The sequence below is a fragment of the Ornithorhynchus anatinus genome, chromosome 3 (genome assembly GCF_004115215.2).
Source record: "Ornithorhynchus anatinus isolate Pmale09 chromosome 3, mOrnAna1.pri.v4, whole genome shotgun sequence".
Taxonomy (NCBI): domain Eukaryota; kingdom Metazoa; phylum Chordata; class Mammalia; order Monotremata; family Ornithorhynchidae; genus Ornithorhynchus; species Ornithorhynchus anatinus.
In genome coordinates, this window is record NC_041730.1 from 127,304,942 (window position 1) to 127,326,907 (window position 21,966).

The 21,966-nt window shown below is 44.6% G+C and overlaps 1 non-coding gene across 1 annotated transcript; it reads left to right on the forward strand.

The window, feature by feature from the left end:
* The first annotated feature begins 960 nt into the window (after positions 1-960).
* LOC114810597 lies at positions 961-1,098 on the forward strand. Its single transcript, XR_003758293.1, has one exon. It is a non-coding gene; the product is annotated as a small nucleolar RNA SNORA7 (small nucleolar RNA).
* The last annotated feature ends 20,868 nt before the right edge of the window (positions 1,099-21,966 follow it).

The following is a 21,966-nucleotide window of genomic DNA, read 5'->3' on the forward strand; positions in this document are numbered from 1 at the left end:
TCCAGAACGCCCCGCTCTCCATCTGCAATCATTCTGGTAGTGGATCCAGAGAGTTATCTTGGTAAAATTATGGAAGTGGTTTACCATTCCCTATTCTGGTTCAGTAAACAAGTCTCTGCCCTCGACTCTCTCCCATGCTGCTGCAGGAACTAAACAACCCAAATCATCTCCTGGAATGCTGTGAGTTGCACCGACATCTAGAAAACATATTTTTAGCTTCCAAAGATGAATCGGTTAAGAATCAACTAAGTTATTCATCTCAGCAGACCCAATCTAAAGATCTCAGGGTGCGTTTTACAAGATGGAGGCACAAAAGCTGTGTTCTAGCCTCATGATCTTCCATGATCTCCCATGTAATTAGACATCACTTGCTAAGCAGGCTCCCAGTGTTTCTGGTGGATGGGATATCTGTTGAAGTGTTTTATCAATAGTATTTATAGAGCATCTACTGTGCACAGAGCACTAAATGGTGCAGAAAGTACAATAAAGTTAGTAGACAGGATTCCTGCCTTCAAGTTGCTTACAATTTAGTTGGGAAGACAGGAATTAAAATATTTGATAGCTAAGAAAAGAAGGAAAATTTGATTCGTAGAGTCAGTGCTTAAGGAATAGGTTATGCAAGATGGGAGCAGTCATTCAGTCAGTCAGTTAATCATATTTATTGAGGACTTACTGTGTGCAGAGCACTGTAATAAACACTTTAGAGAGATCAGTATAACAATAAACAGAAACATTCCCTGCCTACAAAGAGCTTACCGTGTAGAGGGGAAGAAATACATTAATATGAATAAATAAATTCCAGAAAAACAGGTCCAGAAGTGTGATAGGAGTTTAATTGGGCAGAATTGCTAATGTGAATGCTGTGGGCTATGACCTGGAGAGATGACAAAATAATTAGGGAAATCCTCATGGAAGAGATGTACTAATGTAATATTATAATGTTGTCCTATCGTAATAATGCCCCTCTCAGGACCTCACCTGAAGAGTTTCCAGTACTCTTCCAGTCTCGGCGATGGGAGGGAGAGTCAAGCAGAGGCCTGTCCATTCCATTCCTAGCTTGGGCAATGGCTAGTGAGTGGAAGGCAATCTGCTACAAGTCAAAACTCACCTGTGCTGAGCAGCAGCGGCATGGGAGAGTCGAGGGTGGAGACTCCAGTTTTCTGCTCAGAAGGAGGCAGTGGTAAACCACTTCTTTATTTTTACCAAGAAAACTCTACAGATCCACTACCGGAACGATTGCAGTTAGAGGTGGGGTGTTCTGGGAGAGATGTGTCCATGAAGTTGCTATGGGTAAGAGATAACTTGATGGCATAAAACAATGTAACAGTGAGAAGCAGCATGGTCTAAGGAAAGAGCCTGGGCTTGGGAGACAGAGTACCTGCGTTCAAATAATAATAATAATGCTGGTATTTGTTGAGCACTTACTATGGGCCAAGCACTGTTCTAAGTGCTGGGGTAGATACAAGGTGATCACATTGTTCCACGTAGGGCTCACAGTCTTCTTCCCCATTTTCCAGATGAGGTAACAGAGGCACAGTGATTTGCCCAAGATCACAAAGCTGACAAGCGACGGAGTCAGGATTAGAACCCATGACCTCTCACTTTCAAGCCTGTGCTCTTTCCACTCTGCTACGGAAATCCCACCTCTGCCACATGTCTGCTGTATGACTTTGGGGAAGTGACTTGACATCTCTTTGCCTCAGTTCTCTCATCTGCAAAATGGGTATTCAATACCTTTGCTACCTCCTACTTATAATTTGAGCCCCATGTAGGACCTGGTTAACTTGTATCTACCCCAGCACTTAATAGATTACTTAGCACATAGAAAGGGTATAACAAAACCCTCATTTTTTAATGGTATTTGATTAGCCCTACTACATGAAGGCACTGGTTAAACCATAGGGTAGATACAGGTAATCTGGTTGGACTTGGTCCCGTCCCAGATGGGGCTGACATTCTTAATCCCCTACAGATGAGGTAACTGAGACATAGAGAAATGAAATGACTTGCCCAAGGTCACACAGCAGACAAGTGGCAGAGGTAGGATTAGAACCTAGGCTCTTTTAACTCCCAGGCCCGTGCTTTAACCACTAGGTCATGCCACTTATTATTTTTATAATTATGCTGTTAAATGAACTTCTTTAGATCAAGGGGCTCCATTTTGTTGATGTTTACATTTTTTAATGTAAGGTTATATTCAGGGGTTTTGTCTAACATTCCCAGGGATTATCAACTCTGGAGGGTGAGCTGAAGTGCAAGGAAAAAAAAAAAAGAAAATATTGGTCCTGAAAATGACTTAATTCCTTCTTAGCAGCTAGCTGCCTTTCAGGGATGGATGAAGTCATGGCAGTGAGGATCATATACCTTTCCTCCAAGTTATTTAGGACATTAGTTCCTTGTAATCAAGAAATATGCCACTTCTTTATTTTGTACTTCCCAGACATTAAGTAGAATTTAAAATTAGAAGGAACTGAGTTCTATTCCCAGCTCCACCAGTTGTCTGCTGTGTGACTTTGGACAAGTCACTTAACATCTCCATGCCTCAGTTGCCTCATCTGTAAAATGGGAATGAAGACCATGCACCCCACATGAGACCTGGACTGGGCCCAACCTGATTAGCTTATATCTACCCTAGGATTTACTACAGTGCCTGGCACATAGTAAGGGCTTAAGAAATACCATTAAAGAAAACAAAAATAAATGCTATGACTATAGAACTTTATTTGAAGCTTACTGGGGCCTGTGACAGGGATTGTTGCAAAATTAATTAGGGTCTGGTTCAAACTAGCTTCCCTTTTCCCCCCACTTACTCACTCTGGATCCTCTCACAGTCATGTCTGTGAGAGGGGAAGGCAGAGCTGCTTCACCCAGACTCGATCACTAATATTCACTGAGCTTCTGCTGAGGACAAAACACGAAAAGCTATGGAGAGTTTGACAAAAGCAAGACACGGGCTTCTTACGATGCTTCCATTCTTAGAGTCAAATAAATAAATAAATAATGTTGGTATCTGTTAAGCGCTTACTATGTGCAGAGCACTGTTCTAAGCACTGGGGTAGATACAGGGTAATCAGGTTGTCCCACATGAGGCTCACAGTCTTAATCCCCATTTTTACAGATGAGGTAACTGAGGCACAGAGAAGTGAAGTGACTTGCCCACAGTCACACAGCTAAGTGGAAGAGCCGGAATTCGAACCCATGACCTCTGACTCCCAAGCCTGTGCTCTTTCCACTGAACCACTCTGGGAGTTGTTACTATTTTCTCCCACTCTAGACTGTAAACTCGTTGCGGACAGGGAACAAGACTATCAACTCTGTTGTACTGTACTCTTCCTAATGCTTAGTACAGTGTTCTGCACATAATAAGCACTCAATGAATACCACTGATGATGACAAATAGAGCAGGGGGAAGAACAAGTTTATAATAGGTAGCAGTGCAAATAAATCAGGATTCATTCATTCAATCATATTTATTGAGCGCTTACTTTGTGCAGAGCACTGCACCAAGCGCTTGGAAAGTACAATTTGGCAACAGGTAGAGATAATCCCTACACAACAGGCTTTTATTTCATAAATAAATGTACATATGCACTGAAAGGTTGAGGCTGAGAATGCAATACACCACTTGAGTGCAATCATCAATCAAAAGTATTTATTGAGCACCTACTATATGCATAGCACTGTACTAAGTGCTTGAGAGAATACATTCAATCAAGCAGTAGTATTTATTAAGTGCTTACTTTGTGCAAAGCTCTGTACTAAGTGCTTAGAAGAATAAAATTAATGAAAAATATATGTTGAGTGCTTGCTTTAAGCAGGGCACCTGGGAGAGAACAATACCAAAGAGTTGGTTGGCATGAATGTGGACTGAAACTATTTGGTGGGGAATTAACTAAGAGAACCAAACTAGCTCAATTCCTCCCCTTCAAAGCCCTACTGAGAGCTCACCTCCTCCAGGAGGCCTTCCCAGACTGAGCCCTCCCTTTCCCTCTGCTCCTCCTCCCCTCCCCATCACCCCAACTCCCTCCTTCTGCTCTACCCCCTTCCCCTCCCCACAGCACTTGTGTATATTTGTAGGTATTTATCATTCTATTTATTTTATTAATATGTATATATCTATAATTCTATTAATTTATTTTGATGCTATTGATGCCTGTCTACTTGTGTTGTTTTCTTGTCTGTTTCCCCCTTCTAGACTGTGAGCCCTTTGTTGGGTAGGGATTGTCTCTGTTGCCAAATTGTACTTTCCAAGTGTTTAGTACAGTGCTCTGTACACAGTATAAGCATTCAATAAATATGATTGAAAGAATGAATGAATTGGGGAAGGCTTCCTCGAGGAGGTGGACTTTTAATTTTAATTTTGAGGAGGAATCAACTGTCATCCGTCCTACTGCCTCTTCAGCCGAGAATCAAGACCAGCGAGATACAAGGTCTGTGTGTGGGCGGCCTGAAACCTTAACATTCATTTATTCATTCATTCATTCATTCATTCATTCATTCATTCAATCATATTTATTGAGTGCTTACTGTGTGCAAAGCACTGTACTAAGCACTAAATACAGCGTAACAACAAACAGACACATTCCTTGCTCACAACAAACTCCCATTCTAGAGGAGGAGACAGACAATAACATAAATAAATTACTGAAATACCCCAGGCTCGTTCCAAACCCCAGGGAAAAGAAGCATTGCGGTCTAGTGGATAAATAGCGGGCTTGGAAGTCAGAAGGTCCTGGGTTCTAAACCCAGCTCTGCCACTAGTCCTGGTCTGTTGGGTAACCTTGGGCAGCTCACCTAACTTCTCTGGGCCTCAGTTACCTCATCTGTAAAATGAGGATTAAGACTGTGAGCCCCATGTGGGACATGGACTGTGTCTAACCTAATTAATTTCTATCTACCCCCACATAGAAATCTGTGTGACACGTGTGTGATGAGTGTGTGTTGGTGGGGGGAGGTCAATTGTTGAATTTGAGGAGGGAGGCCATTCCAGGACAGAGGCAGGACCTGGGCAAGGGGTCAACAGCAAGAGAGACAAGATTGAGGTACAATGGAGATGGTTGACATTAGAGGAGAGAAGTGTGCAGGCTGGGTTGTAGTAGGAGAGTACCAAGGTGAGGTAGGAGGGGGCAAGGAGATTGAGAGCTTTAAAGCCAATGGTGAGGAATTCAGAAAAATCAGTTTCACTGATTCTGATTCATGGCAAAATGGAAAGAGCACAGATCTAGAAACGTGGGTTCTACTCCCAGTTCTTCCAATTGCCAGATGTGTGATCTTGTACAAGTCACTTAATTTCTCTATTCCTCAACTGTTAAATGGGGGTCAGGGACTGTGTCCAACCTGATCAACTTGCATCTACCTCAGTACTTAGAAGAGTACTGACACACAGTTAATAATGTTAATAATAATTATTGTCCTCTGGCCAGACAAATGAAAGAATCTCCTCATGAGGTGCCCATTAATAATGATGATAGAATTAACCATTCAGAAGTGGCCAACTGGTGTGGAAATTCCCCTTCTGAACTTCTTAGAAAAGTGAAATCCTGATGGCATGTGTTGTAATTATAAAATGAATTGCTAATATTTCATTTGGTTCAGCTGAACCTCCCCAAGTTTGAATGAGAAGACATAGAATGTATAGGGATTTTTTCCATAGCATAAACCAGGAGAAAATGTAAAATGCCAGGAATAGAGTTACCAACCTTCCCACCCTACATTCTGGATCCATGTCTGATTCCTTCTCCCTTCCAATGCCACCCTTTACGCCAGATGTTGAAATCATGGTCACCTTTTATTCAGCTGGACTACTGGTGACTGTGCCAGGACTGAGTATTAACGCTCTTTCATTTTTTTTCCAAATAGATGGATTATGCAGGGGTTTTAATTCCAGGTCATTTCTAAATTCATTTTTAGAAGGTAGTAGTAGGTACTGAATGTTCCACATAAAAAAAACCAAAGCATTTGAACACAAATCATAAATACACTAGGCCAGAGCCTCATCTGATGTCACCTTCTGGGAACCTTTTAGCTTGTGTGGCTTGTTGTGAAAGTTCTTATTATTTATAACTGTGGAATTTGCTAAGTTCTCACTATGTAAGAAGTGGCGTGGCCTGGTGGAAAGAGCATGGGCATGGAAATCTACCAAACCCTGCAGTAATTCCAAGGTTATGTGGTTGGTGACGGTCCCTGTCCAAATTGGACTCATATCCCCTCTTAGCCTTATTTTACAGACAACAACAATAATGATAATTGTGGTATTTGTTAAGCACTTACTATCAGACTAAACTATCTGTATACTGACATACTGACATACTATCAGACTATCGGACAGATAATTGCTCTCCCCCTCTTCAAAACCTTATCAAAGACACATCTCCTCCAAGAAGGCTTTCCTGACTAAGTCCTCCTCTCCTGTTCTCCCACTCCCTTCGACAATGACCTTACTTGCTCCTTCATTCATCCTCCTTTCCATTCCCTTAGCATGTATGTATATAATTGTATATGGCTGTAATTTATTTATTCATATATTTATTCATATTAATGTCTGTTTCTCCCTCTAGACTGTGAGCTCTTTGTGGGAGGGGAATGGGTCCATTTGTTGCTCTATTGTACTCTTCCAAGGGCAGAGTAGTGCTTTGCAAACAATTAGCACTCAATAAATACTATTAAATGAATAAATGAATGAATGGGAAGCACTGTACTAAGCACTGTGGTAGATACAAGCAAATCAGGGTGGACACAGGCCCTGTCCTGCTTGGGGCTCACAGTGTCAATCCCCATTTTACAGATGAGGTAACCAAGGTCGAGAGAAGTGAAGAGAATTGCCCAAGGTCACACAGCAGATGTGGCAGAGCCAGGATTAGCACCCATGACCTTCTGACTCCCAGGACCGTGCTTTGCTTTATCCACTATGCCATAGTGAGTTCCAGAGAGAATGAGTGACTTGCTCAAGGTTTCACAGCAGGCCAGTGGCAGAGCTGTGGCTTGAACCCAGGTCTCTTGACTCTCAGTTCTGTGTTCTTGGTGGGTGAGCTGCAGCTAAAGTGGGAGAAAGCAACTGCTGCTAAAAGCTGTGCTGAAGGGTATATGATAGTGATTCAAATAGGGATATATTCTGCTGACCACTTCCTGTGAAAGGGAGAAGATGACTGAATGGTTGATTGAAAAAATTAACAGCAAATAGACCTGATCCCTGTAAGAATTTCACCTAACTAGTGAGGATCTGGTGAATCTCTTTAGCCTTTGAAATCTATGGTGGATATTTTGAAATCCACAGTATGATCTCTTCAATCTTGTACTTTTCTCCTTTTTTAGCATCAAGAACAAAGGTCTTTCGATTAAAAGCCCCCTAAATCTTTCTCCCCTATTAGTTCAAACAGAATCATTTGTTTCACTGACAGTTCTAAGTCTATTCTTTGTAATCGATTAACTTCATGGATCAGCAAAAAAGAAGTGGCCTGATTTGAAAGCATAAAATGATTCTAGCTCTAAGCCAAAAATCCACCCATTCTCTCAAATCTCGCTTCTATCACACTGATCCAAGCATTTATCATAACTCTCCTTGATTGTTGCATCAGCCTCCTCATTGACATCCCTGGTTCCTGTCTCTCCACACATGAGTCCACATTTCACTCTACTGCGTGAAACATTTTTCCTGAAAAAAATCCCAACATTCAGCCCGTCTCCCCACACCTCAAAACAAAACTAATGCTCATCCACCTCTGTATCATACAGAAACACCTTGCCATTGGCTTTAAGGCATTCTATCAGCTTTATCTCTACTACCTTAACTATCTGATCTCCTCCGCAACCCAGGCCCTCAGATTTCACACCTATAACCCCATCCTACTCAGGGTACCTCAACTGTGCCTACCTTGCTGTCAAGCCCAGCCCACATTGTCAGTTAGCCTTGAATTCCCATCCATTTCACATGTGACAGTTCGCTACTCTCCCCTCCTGCAAAGCCCTCCTAAAATCAAATCTCCTCCGACAAGCCTTCCCTGAATATTTCACCTATCTGTCATCCCCTCTGCAATGACTAAAGACTTGACTATGTTCTCTTTAAGCACTCTGATACTCACCCAGCCCTACAGCCCTGACACACATGTTCCTATACTCCAGTATTTCCCCTGTCTGAAATTTATTTTAATGTTGGTCTTCCCTGTAAATTCCCTGTTGGCACAGATCACATCTACGTACAATACTGTACTGTACTTTCCAAAGGACTTAGTACAGTCCTCTGCACACAATAAACACTCGATAAATACCACCGATGGATTAGAGTAAGAACTGGAGTGTGAAAAAGGTGGTATGGAGGTGAATGAGGAAGCTGATGTGATCATCAAGGTGGGATATGAAAGTACCTGGTTCAGTGTGATAGTTTGGATATAGAGGAAAGGGTTGAATTTAGCGATGCTGTGAAGGTAGAACTGGCAGGATTTGGTGTCAAATGGGTTAACAATAACAATTTTAAAAAAAATGATGGTATTTAAGGACTTACTATTATATGCCAAGCACTGGTCTAATAGCTGGGGGAGACATAGGGTAATCAGGTTGTCCCTTGTGAGACTCATAGTCTTCATCCCCATTTTACAGATGAGGTAACCGAGACACAGAGAAGTCAAGTGGCTTGCCCAAAGTCATACAGCTGACATGTGGCAGAGCTGGGATTAGAACCCACAATCTCTGACTCACAAGCCCCGGCTCCTTCCACTAAGCCATGCTGCTTCTCACTGAATGATAAGAGATGAGTTGAGGATAATTCTAAGGCTTATGAAAAAGGGAGGTTAGTATTCATTCATTCAATGGTATTTATTGAGCGCTTACTATGTGCCAAGCACTGTACTAAGTGCTTAGAATATACAAATCGGTAACAGATAGAGACAGTCCCTGCCCTTTGATGGGCTTACAGTCTAATCGGGGGAGACAGACAGACAAGAACAATGGCAATGAATAGAAACAAGGGGATGAACATCTCATTAAAACAATAGCAAATAAATAGAATCAAGGGGATGTACATCTCATTAACAAAATAAATAGGGTAATGAAAATATATACAGTTCAGTGGAAGAGTACAGTGCTGAGGGGATGGGAAGGGAGAGGGCGAGGAGCAGAGGGAAAGGGGGGGAAAGGAGGGTTTAACTGCGGAGAGGTGAAGGGGGGGGTAGAGGGAGCAAAGGGAAAAGGGGAGCTCAGTCTGGGAAGGCCTCTTGGAAGAGGGGAGCTTTAAGTAGGGTTTTGAAGAGGGGAAGATAATTAGTTTAGTGGAGGTGAGGAGGGAGGGCATTCTAGGACAGCAGGAGGACGTGGCCCAGGGGTCGACGGCGGAATAGATGAGAACGGGGGACGGTGAGGAGGTGGGCGGCAGAGGAGTGGACCATGTGGGGTGGGCAGTGGAAAGAGATAAGGGAGGAGAGGTAGGAGGGAGCAAGGTGATGGAGAGCCTTGAAGCCTAGAGTGAGAAGTTTTTGTTTTGTGTGGAGGTCGATAGGCAGCCACTGGAGGTTTTTAAGAAGGGGAGTGACATGCCCAGAGCATTTCTGCAGCAAGATGAGCTGGGCAGCAGAGTGAAGAATAGACTGGAGCGGGGCGAGAGAGGAGGAAGGGAGATCAGAGAGCAGGCTGACACAGTTATCTAGCCGGGATATTAAGAGAGCCCGTAACAGTAAAATAGCCGTTTGGATGGAGAGGAAAGGGGGGATCTTGGTGATATTATAAAGGTGAGACCCGCAGGTCTTGGTGATGGATTGGATGTGTGGGGTGAATGAGAGAGCCGAGTCAAAGATGACACCGAGGTTGCGGACCTGAGAGACGGGAAGGATGGTCGTACCATCCACGGTAATAGGGAAGTCCGGAAGAGGACAGGGAGGGAAGATGAGGAGCTCAGTTTTGATCATGTTGAGTTTTAGGTGGCGGGCAGACATCCAGGTAGAGACGTCTTGGAGGCGGGAGGAGATACGAGCCTGAAGGGAGGGGGAGAGGACAGGGGCAGAGATGTAGATCTGTGTTTCATCTGCATAGAGATGATAGTTGAAGCTGTGAGAGTGAATGAGTTCACCGAGGGAGTGAGTGTAAATGGAGAACAGAAGAGGGCCAAAAACTGACCCTTGAGGAACCCCAACAGTTAGAGGATGGGAGGGGGAGGAGGCGCCTGCGAAGGAGACCGAGAATGACCGGCCAGAGAGATAGGAGGAGAACCGGGAGAGGACCGAGTCCGTGAAGCCAAGGTGAGATAAGATGTGGAGGAGAAGGGGATGGTCGACAGTGTCAAAGGTAGCTGAGAGGTCAAGGAGGATTAGAATAGAGTAGGAGCCATTGGATTTGGCAAGAAGGAGGTCATGGGTGACCTTAGAGAGAGCAGTCTCGGTAGAGTGGAGGGGACGGAAGCCAGATCGGAGGGGGTCCAGGAGAGAATGGGAGTTAAAGAATTCTAAGCAGTGAGTGTAGACGACTCGTTCTAGGATCTTGGAAAGGAAGGGTAGTAGGGAGATAGGGTGATAACTGGAAGGGGAAGTGGGGTCGAGAGAGGGTTTTTTTAGGATGGGGGAGATATGGGCATGTTTGAAGGCAGGGGGAAGAAGCCATTGGAGAGTGAGTGGTTAAAGATAGACGTTAAGGAGGGGAGGAGGGCAGGGGTGATGGTTTTTATAAGGTGAGCGGGAATGGGGATTGAGGCACAGGTGGAGGGGCTGGCACTTGCAAGGAGGGAGATCTTCTCTGAGGATACTGCAGGGGAGGATGGGAAAGTAGGGGAGAGGGTTGGGTGGGGGGAGGCAGGAGTGGGAGGGGTGACTTTGGGGAGCTCAGACCTGATTTTGTTAATTTTAGTGATGAAGTAGGTGGCCAGATCATTGGGGGTGAAGGATGGGGGAGAGGGAGGAACAGGGAGCCTAAGGAGAGAATTAAAGGTCCGGAACACTTGGCGGGGGGGAACGGGCATGGGTGTCGATGAGGGAGAAAAAGAAGTTTTGCCTAGCGGAGGAGAGGGCAGAGTTAAGGCAGGAAAGGATAAAGTTCAAATGGATAAGGTCAGCGTGGTGCTTGGACCGCCAGCAGTGCTCAGCAGCTCGAGCATAGGAGCGTAGGAGGCGGACAGAGGCAGTAACCCCGGGCTGTGGGTTAGTGGAGTGAGAGCGGTGGAGGAAAAGGGGAGCGAGAGAGTTGTGATGAGTAGAGAGGGTGGAGTTGAGAGCAGTGACCTGATCATCGAGAGTGGGAAGAGAGGACGAGGGGGTAAGGTGGGGAGAGATGCTTTTGGAGAGGTGGATGGGATCAAGAGAGCAGAGGTCTCTGTGGGGGAGTAGCAAAGATTTGCAGGGGAAGGGAGTGTGAGAGATGAGGCAGGTGAGAAGATTAAGGTCTGAGAGAGGGATTTCAGAGTTGGTGAGGGAGGAGGTAGTGCAGCGATAGGAGATGACGAGATCGAGGGTGTGACCGAGTCGGTGAGTGGGCGAAGTATGGTGGAGCAGGAGGTCGGCAGAGTCGAGAAGCGATAGCAGGTGGGTGGCAGAGGAGTCACCGGGTACATCCATGTGGATGTTGAAGTCTCCGAGGTTCAGAGTGGGTAGAGAGAAGGAGAGAAGGAAGGTGAGAAAGGGGTCTAGGTGGTTGAAGAAGTCAGAGGTGGGACTGGGAGGGCGGTAGATGACGGCTTCAAGTATCTGGAGGGGGTGGAAGAAGCAAATGATATGGGCTTCAAAGGAGGGGAAGGAAAGGGAAGGGGGAGGAGGGATAGTGCGGAAGCGGCAACAAGGTGAGAGGAGGAAGCCGACGCCTCCTCCCTTTCCGGTGGGTCTGGGGGAGTGGGAGAAGGAGAGGCCTCCGCTGGAGAGAGCAGCGGTGGAGACCGTGTCTTCAGGAGTGAGCCAAGTCTCTGTAAGGGCAAGGAGGAGGAGAGAGCGGGAAAGGAAAAGGTCAAGGATGAAAGGTAGTTTACCTGTAATGGAGCGGGGGTTCCAGAAGCCACACTTGAAAGTAGCTGTGGGTGCAAAGAAAGGAGAGGGGGGAGAGCGGGGGGAGGGGAGGGTTTGGATGGGAAGGAGGTGGCGAGGTCTTAGACGGGGAGAGGGGGAGGAGGGGTTGCGGTGGGACAGGAGGACTGGGATGGGGCGTGGGTGGGGAAGAGGGAAGGGGGGAGGGCGGGAGGAGGGGGTTTGGTGGGGAGGAGCGTAGGGGGAGGGGGAAGAGGGGTGGCGCTGGTAAAGTGGGGTTCTAGTGCGGGGGAGAGGAGGTGGGGAGGAGGCCCATAGTAGTGGTGTCTATAGTGATGGGGAAGGAAAGGGTTTGGGTGGGAAGATGGGTAGTCCTGGACAAGTTAGGTTTGAGGTGCTGGTGGGACATCCAAGTAGAGATGTACTGAAGGCAGGAGAAAATATGAGATTGCAGACAAAGAAAGAGTACATGGCTTGAGAGGTAGCTGGAAGAAATATCTGCATAGAAATTGTACTTGAGGTCGTGGGAGTAAATGAGTTCTCCAAGGGAGAGGGCATAGATGGAGGATAGAAAGGAAACCAAAGGGAGCCTTGAGGTAATAATAATAATGTTGGTATTTGTTAAGTGCTTACTATGTGCTAAGCACTGTTCTAAGGCTGGGGTAGCTATCAGGTAATCAGGTTGTCCCAGGTAGGGTTCACAGTCTTCATTCCCATTTTACAGATGAGGTAACTGAGGCACAGAGAAGTTAAGTGACTTGCCCATGGTCACACAACTGACAAGCGGAGATTGGGGATTAGAACCCATGACCTCTGACTCCGTCTTTCCACTAAGCCACACTGCTCCTCTAGGTAGAAGAGAAGACTGTGAAAGAGGGTGAGAAGGAGCATCTGGAGGGCTACGAGAACCAGGAGAAGACAATGTCAGTTCATCCAGTGAATTTTAATCGAGTCAAGAGGCCTTCCCCGACTAAATCCTCATTTCCTCTTCTCCCTCTTGGAGAATGCACTTGGATTTGCATCCTATTCACCCTTCCCTCAGCCCCACAACACTTAGGTACGTATTCATAATTTATTTATTTATATTAATGTCTGTCTCTCCCTCTAGACTGAAAGATCTTTGTAGGCAGGGAATGTATCTACCGACTTGATAATATTGTACTCTGCCAACTCTCCCAAGTGCTTAGAATAGTGCTCTGCACACAATAAATGCTCATTAAATACAGTTGATGGAATGATTGGTTGAAACCAAGGTCAGATAAAATTTCCTGAAGCGGGTGGTTTTGAACAGTTTTGAAGGCAGCCGAGAGGTCGAGGAGGATTAGGATGGAGTAGAGGATTTGGCAAAAAGCAAGTCACTGGTGACCTTAGAGAGGCCCATTTCTAAGGAATGGAGAGAGTGAAGTCAGGTTGGCAGAGGTCAAGGAGTGAACTGGAGATAAGAAAGAGGAAAATTGGCTCAAGGAGTTTGGAGAGGAAAGACAGGAGGGAGATGGAGCCATAACAATAAGCCACAGATACCTCATTGCTTAATAACTGTGAGCAACTAGGTATGAGTTGCTCACATGGTTGCTTACACAGTCACTTACATATTACCTACAGAGTAAGTGCTTAACAAATAGCACAGATTCCACCACAGTGACAATAGGGAAAAGATTACCCTATGTCAGATAAGACTATCCTATTAAATAATGCAAAACAATGTGTCTTCAGTAAGGAAGAAGGAAATTGCTCACCTTTAGAGGAACAGCTAGGAATTTGTAATTGTTTTTGAGAGTTAGACACTTTGTAATCAAGAACCGTCCTTTTGATCCATAGGGATTTTCCCCTGTCAAGGGGGACATTTTGCACAAAATTGCATGCTCCCCATTACAGGGATTGTTCAGATCCACTCTCTGCCTCACGGAGAAGGCTCTAAGTTTAAGTACCATCTTGGAAAAATGTTTAATTTATGTTACTTATTAATATTTAATGCCTCACTTCTTCCCCTACTCCCTCCTTCCATTATGCCAGAAACAGCATGGCATAGAAGAAAGAGCATGGGCTTGGAAGTCAGAGGATGTGGGTTTGAAACCATCACCACCACTTGTCTGCTGGGTGAACTTGAGCAAACCACTTAACTTCTCTGTGCCTCAATTACCTTATCTGTAATACAGGGATTAACGCTGTAAACCATACAAGGGATGCCCTATTACCTTGTATTCATTCAATAGTATATATTGAGTGCTTACTATGTGCAGAGCACTGTACTAAGCACTTGGAATGTACAAATCGGCAACAGATAGAGAGAGTCCCTGCCCACTGATGGGCTTGTATCTCTCTGTGAGGTATACACACACACACACATGTGTATGTGTTATGTATACATATATGTATATAATAGATACAGTCAATTATAGGCTCTAACAGAAAGATAGATTGATTAATCTAGACTGTAAACTTGCTGTGGGCATGGAATGTGTCTGTTATATTGTTCTGTTGTACTGTCCCAAGCGCTTACTACCATCCTCTGCACACAGTAAATGCTTAGTAAATACAATAAATAGATAAATAGATCTATTTATCTATCATCTATCAATCAGAGCCTACATTTGGCTACCTCTATTTAGGGAGGTTACCTTTTATGTGTATGTGTCTGTGTTTTTCTGTCTCTGATTGCCTATTTCCTTGTTTGTGATTGTTACCTTGCATAATTGTGTTCACATGTCTGTAGGTATACATGATCATGCATGGTTTTAACAATGCTTATTGAAAACATACTGGCTGTAGAACACTGTACTAAGCGCTGGGAATGAATTCGCAGGCGGAAATAAGACACAGTCCTTGTATTTCCCTGAGTCATATATGTGGTTGGGAAGCTTGCTTCCTGTATAGTTTTTCTGAAAATGTTCCCACAATCCACAGTTGGAAAGTGGAGTGGCAAGTGTCATCATGCCTGATTTTATGATGAGGATTAGGATGTGGGGGGATGGTGCAGAAAACCTATATCACATTCCAAAGATTTTGTGCTCATAATTTTTAGGAATAAATCTTGGATTTTCCATCTCCTCTTTTGGACCAGGAAATGTCACCTTGTTTTCTTTCTTTGCCAGGGAATGGACCTGCTCCTTGGCATTGGGTTGTTCAATCTGTCAACATCATTACTAATATGCTTGAATAAAGATAGGTTGGCCTTAATCCTTCTTAAAGATTTTATTTAAGACAACAGCAATCCTTCCTAACCTGCTGTCTGGGAGGGGCAGTGAAACTTATCTGTGTTCAGGAGAGGTGAAATGCATTTGAAACCTCTTGTTTTGGTACTAGCCACTGAGACATAAACAGCAGTCAATCCCCCAAGGCCATCAGGAAGGCAGAAGAATAATTTGTAAACAATTCACAGGTGGTTCTCTCAGCCCCTCACTAAGCTTGATTTAACCAAGAACAGTAGCTGTAAATAAAGCTGTGGTTATTGAATAGAAGGCAGCTGGAGGAAGGCTCTTAGAAGTCTGGGTTCTGTTTTCCATTCTGTGCTCACGTTTGCTATGATCTCAGAGAAATCACTTAACCTTACTAGGTCTGAATGGAGCCACCTACCATATGCAAGAATAATATTTATTGCACCTGGGATTTCAGAAATCCCATAGTGAGATTGCAGCACAAAGACATTCAGAGTTGCCGGATCTTTGAACATCTTCCATGGAGGAGTCACATGAGAGCAGCAGTCTTGGCTTAACAACTCACCCAGATTGTAATGAGGGTTGATGATGCACAGTGATACCTAGCAGAGACAGGGGCCCTGGGTTTTCTACTTAACTTACCCCTTTGTGTGACCCTGGACAAGTCATTTAACTTCTTTGGACTTCAGTTCCCTCTTCTGCCAAAGAGGGATTCAATACCTGTTCAGTGTCGTACTTAACAGCTGTGTGACTGTGGGCAAGTCACTTAACTTCTCTGTGCCTCAGGTACCTCATCTGTAAAATGGGGATTAAGACTGTGAGCCTCACAAGGGACAACCTGATTACTCTGTATCTACCTCAGCGCTTAGAACAGTGTTCTGCACATATTAAGCGCTTAACAAATACCAACATTATTAATCATGATAATAATAATAAAAATAATGATAATTGTGATATTTGTTAAGTGCTTACTATGTGCCAAGCACCGTTCTAAGGACTGGGGTAGGGACAAGTTAATCACGTTGGTCACAGTCCCTGACCCTCGTAATAATAATAATAATAATTCATTCATTGATTCAATTGTATTTATTGAGCACTTACTGTGTGCAAAGCACTGTACTAAGTGCTTGGAATGTACAATTCAGCAACAGATAGAGACAATCCCTGCCCAACAATGGGCTCACAGTCTTAATAATTATGGTATTCATTAAGCACTTACTATATGCCAAGAACTGTTCTAAGCATTGGGGTAGGTAAAAGTTAATCATGTTGGGCATAATCCCTGACCCTTATAATAATAATGATAATAATAATTATTCTAGTATTTGTTAAGCACTTACTATGTGCCAAGCACTGTTCTAAGCACCGCGGTGGATACAAGGCAATCAAGTTGTCCCCCATGGGGCTTGCAGTCTTAATCACCATTTTACAGATGAGGTAAATGAGGCACAGAGAAGTTTAGTGACTTGCCCAAGATCACCCCACAGACATGTGGCAGAGCCAGGGTTAAAATCCACGACGACTGACTCCCAGGCCCATGCTCTTTCCACTGGGCCATGCTGCTTCTCTGCTACTTAGGATGTGAGTCCCATACTAATCAATTGTATTTAAGTAGTGCTTACTATGTGCAGAGCACTGTACTAAGCACTTGAGAGAGTACAATACAGATTAATTAGCAGATGCATTCCCATAAGACAAGACAAGACTCCAGTGAAATTGCTTGGCATATAGTATAAAGTATAGTAAATGCTTAGCAAAGGCCACAGTAGTTATTACTATTATTTTTATTATCATTTTTGTTGTCATTATTATCATAGAGGGATGGGGGAAGTCTTTATTTGAACCATCATCTTATATCTGTCTATTTCCCAGATCCTATATTCCCTCAGTTTAGCACAACCAGAAATACTTGCAAAATAGCTTCCACCTAATAGTAAAATCCTTGAGGGCAGGGTGGTGTTGTAGTGGATGGAACTTGGGCCTGGGTGTCAGAAGGGCAGAGGTTCTAATCCTGGCTCTGCCACAGGTCTGCTGTGTGACCTTGGGCAAGTCACTTCACTTCTCTGGACCTCCGTTCCATCATCTGTAAAATAGGGATTGAGACCGTGAGCCCCACTTGGGACAGGGTCTGTGTCCAACCCAATTTGATTGTATTCACTCCAGAGCCTAGTACAATACCTGGCACATAGTAAGTGCTTAACAAATGTTGTAATTATTATCATTACTTATTCCACTGTGCACTGTAAGACTATAGACCGAAAGCTTGTTGTGGGCAGAAAATGCATCTGCCAACTCTTATATTGCAAAGGCTTAGTACAGTGCTCTGCATGCAGTGAGCACTCAGTGAGTATGATTTATTGATTGCACTCCCCAGTGCTTAGTATAGTGCTCTGCATAGAGTACATGCTGAATGATTATGACTGACATATTGTTTCTCCGTGGCCATCATCGGAGGGAGTAGCCCTTTATTAAAGCAATAATTGGTAATTATTTAGGTAACTCATTTTCATGAAATATCAAGTCCCTTACAATAATGTGGTGAATCCACAGGAAGCTGCCTCATTAGTGAGTGTTTATGATCCCATGAGCAACAAGGAAAAGATTGGTAAAGGCACTTATGGGGTCTACCTGAGGCAGGTGATTGCCGGCCTGTAGGGGAGGAGCATGGACGGAGACGTGGCCTTCTTTCCCTGCTGTACCCATAACGGGCCTGGACCAGTCAGTGACTGCCATGCAGAGCCACAGCTGTGATGCTTATGCCAGATAAAGGGGGTTGCTTTGAATCGTGAGGAAGCACACAAAGAGGAGAAGCAAGAAGAGGTATGTGAGTAGAAATATCCAGATGTAAGCACTGAGGGAGGAAACAGGTGAGAAGCAAGCATTTAGGAAGTATCAGGGGAACAGGCACCTAAAGGAAGCACTCATAGAGCAGCACCACTCAGAAGCAGCAGGAAACAGTAGCATTGGCAGAATGGACTCCTTTGGTACTGGATCCTTAGTGGAGGGGAATGATTGAGAGTGTGTGTGTGTGTTTGTCACTCCTTTGTATATTGGTAAAACTAAGTCAGAAACTTTCCACAGTAACCTTAGTGATCGGTGGTTTGACTCTCCTTGGTATCGCTCCCCCAGTCCAGGAAAGTCTGGATTGGTATGAGCTAGGGGCTAGTAACAAATAATTACAAAAATATTGACTACTGTGATGTTTGTTAAATGTTTACCACATGCCAGTTGTTGTGCTGGTTCTGGGGTAGATACAAGATAATCCTCTAGACTGTAAGCTACTTGTGGGCAGGGGGCATAATAATTATGGCATTTCTTAAGTGTTTATTACTATGTGCCAGGTACTGTCCTAAACACTGAGGTGAGGGGATGCAAACAAATTGGGTTGGATACAGGCCCTATCCCCCATGGGGCTCAAAGTCACAATCCCCATTTTCCAGATGAGATAACTGAGGCCCAGAGAATTCAAGTGATTACCCAAGGTCATACGGCAGACAAGTGGGGGAGCCAGGCTTAGAACACATGACCTTTTGTCTTCCAGGCCCATGCCCTATCCAATTCACCATGCTGCTCATGTCTACCAAGTCTGTTTTACTGTATTCTGCCAAGTGCTTAATACAGTGCTCTGCACCCAAGAAATGCTCAAAAAACACCACTGATTAGTTGACTAGATACGGTTCTCATCCCATATGGGACTCACAGTCTAAGGGGTAGGAAGAACAGCAATCTTAACCCCATTTTATCAATGAGGTTATTGACACTCACAGACTTTATTATGTTACTTATCCACATCACTCCGAAGACTAATACCAGAGGTGAGACTGAAAGCTCATTGTGGGCAGTGAACTTGTCTATCACCTGTTTATATGGTACTCTCCCCAGCACTTAGTACAGTGCTCTGCAAGTAGTAAACACTCAATAAATGTGACTGGTTCATCGATTGGTTGAATTTAGAACCCAGGTATCCTGACTCTATCATGCTTTCACCATCAGGCTACAGTTCTGCCTTTTATTCTCTGATATTTCACTCATTCAATCATATTAACTGAGCCCTTTCTGTGTGCAAAGCACTGTACCAAGCCCTTGGGAGAGTACAATATAATACTAAACAGACAATATAACACTAAACAGACACGTACTTGTTAAAGAACTTGCAAGAGTCCCAATTAGCCTTCACCATTTTCCTGACCGATACTCCTCTGGTATAAACCAGTCCTACGAATTAGAGATGAAAAGAAGTATCATACTGTGGCAAACAGTGGCCATCCAAACTGGCATTCTTTCCCTAACAATGACCCCAATGCCTGCTTAGCAGCACAATGTGATAACTGTCTTCCTTGACAACCATCCTCATGTTTAGAACCTTCTACCAAGCCCTAATTCCTCTACTGCCGGGCCACGATCCATTATGATTCCCAGTCCACTAATCTCCATCTAAAATGCTTGAGTCTTTTTAACATTCAAACTCTCCCCTCTAACACCCTCAACCTTTTCCTTTGGAAAATGTAGCCCAGGGAACTTAGAAACCCCTAGGTAACTGCCCAACTTCCCAGATCCTTAGTGGGTTGAGCACAGGGCTGAGAGTCTGAAGGACATGCGTTCTAATCCTAGCTCTGCCACTTGTCTGCTGTGCGATCTTGGGCTGGTCACTTAACTTCTCTGTGTGTCAGTTACTTCAACTGTGAAATGGAGATTAAGACTGTGTCCACCCCAGTGCTAAGCACAGTGCGTGGAATAATTATACACAATTATTATTGTTACATATAAAGTGCTTGACATCCTGCCAAATCACATCAGTGGGTTACATATTCCATTGCTTGGTCCATCCCATCATCTCCTGCTTGAGGTGCTGAGGTGGGGCAGGGGTGGGAAGGAGGAGAACAGGAGGCACCTTCATCTGACAGGCTCCTATATCTTCTGATGTCACTGCTGACTTGCTCCCTGTAATCATCTCCCCTTCCCAGTACCACAACATTTATCTGTAATTACTCATCAGTAATATATTTATTCACATCAATGTCCATCTCCGCCCCCCCCCCCCCCAGACTTTAAGCTTGTTGAGGGGAGGGAAGGTGACTGTGATTTTGTTATATTGCACTCTCCCATTCACTCAGTACAGTGCTCTGCAGAGAGTGATCACTCAATCAATTCAGTTGAGTGAGGGACTATGTGGTTCTGTCAGCCAGAACCCCTCATGGTTTGCTCTGCAAATGACACTGATGGGATTTGGGCACCTCCGCGGAGTAGTTTTAAGCAATTCCACAGCGAGCGACATGTGCTATGGGAGTACAGCTGAGTTTTTTGCCTGGCTCCGCCCCCACAAGACACAAGGCCCTCCTCTGGCGAAACACCAACCCAACCTGAAAGATCAAAAGGACCCAAGATTCCAGCCCCGCATTCTGGCCGCCCATCTTCCCCCCCGCCCCCCATGGTTTTCTTCCCAGAGAAGGAGCTCGGCCTGGTGGACAGAGTACAGGCTTGAGAGTCAGAAGTACCAACGTGGCTCAGTGGAAAGAGCACGGGCTTTGGAGTCAGGGGTCATGAGTTCAAATCCCAGCTCTGCCCCTTGTCAGCTGTGTGACTGTGGGCAAGTCTCTGTGCCTCATTTACCTCATCTGTAAAATGGGGATTAAGACTGTGAGCCCCACGTGGGACAACCTGCTTCCCCTGTGTCTACCCCAGTGCTTAGAACAGTGCTCGGCACATAGTAAGCGCTTAACAAATACCAACATTATTAAGTACCTGGGTTATAACCCCACTCTGCCACTTGCTGCTGGGTGACCTTGGGCAAATCACTTCACTTCTCTGTGCCTCAGCTCCCTCATCTGTAAAATGGGGATTAAGTGCAGGAGCCCTTTGTGGGACAGGGACTGTGTCTAACTGGACTGTCTTGTGTCTACCCCAGCTCTTAGACCAGTGCCTAGGACATAGTAAGTGCTTAACAAATACCACAATAATCATTATTTTGAGCACCTCCTGGAGGTGGGAGTGATATTGGTCACTTCTTCTCTGCCTAAACCCTCCACCGGGTGGGCTTAGTGTGTACTTGCAGGTCACCTCCACTTGGCATGACCATTCAAATGAGTCCTTCCCTACATGAAACTCATCATCTCTGCCACATGCTCGGTAGTCATGGTGAGGGCATCGGTCATTTTCTAAGTGGGAGGGGTTTCTCTTCAATTTCCAACTGGTGCCAGCAAGTCTGTCTCTGCATTGTGTCTAGGTCTCCCCCACTCTATACACACAATCCTGCCTTTATCTTGGGGAGCTGGTCTCCCTGGCAACAGGGAACCCCCATCATGGGGGGTGGAGGTGGGAAATCTCACTGTTAACCCTGTCATTCCCTACCAGATTCATCCGTAGAGCTTCTGCTCATGAATGTATGTAATTTCTCGTGACTCTCCTGATATTTTCTGCCTGAACAGCAGCGAGAGATTATGAATAAAGGGAGGGTCTCCTGGCTTCCCTTAAACTTCCCACATTCAAGAGTTGCAGGGAACATATGTTCAAACTCTGTTATAAGTGTATTTTCCTCAGCATTTACTACATTGCTGTGCACATAAAGACAATTGATTGATTATTGGCTGCCTGATTGTTCGGTAGGGCGGAGAGAAATAACTCCAGGTTTCCCTGGTCTACACTCTTCATTATCTTGTAAATATTTAATCATGTCCCCTCTTTGCTTTAATTTTTCCAAACTTGAAAGTCCCAATCTTTTCCACTCCTTCCTCAGTTGTAAACTGCTCCAGTCCCATTATGTGTGCCATTTCTAGGTCAATTGATGTCCTTACTATGATGTGGCAAACAGAAATGCGTGACGTGTTCTAAGAATAGTCAATAGAGGCAGCTGTGGACTAGCTGTTTTCCTTGTGATATGAAAAAGC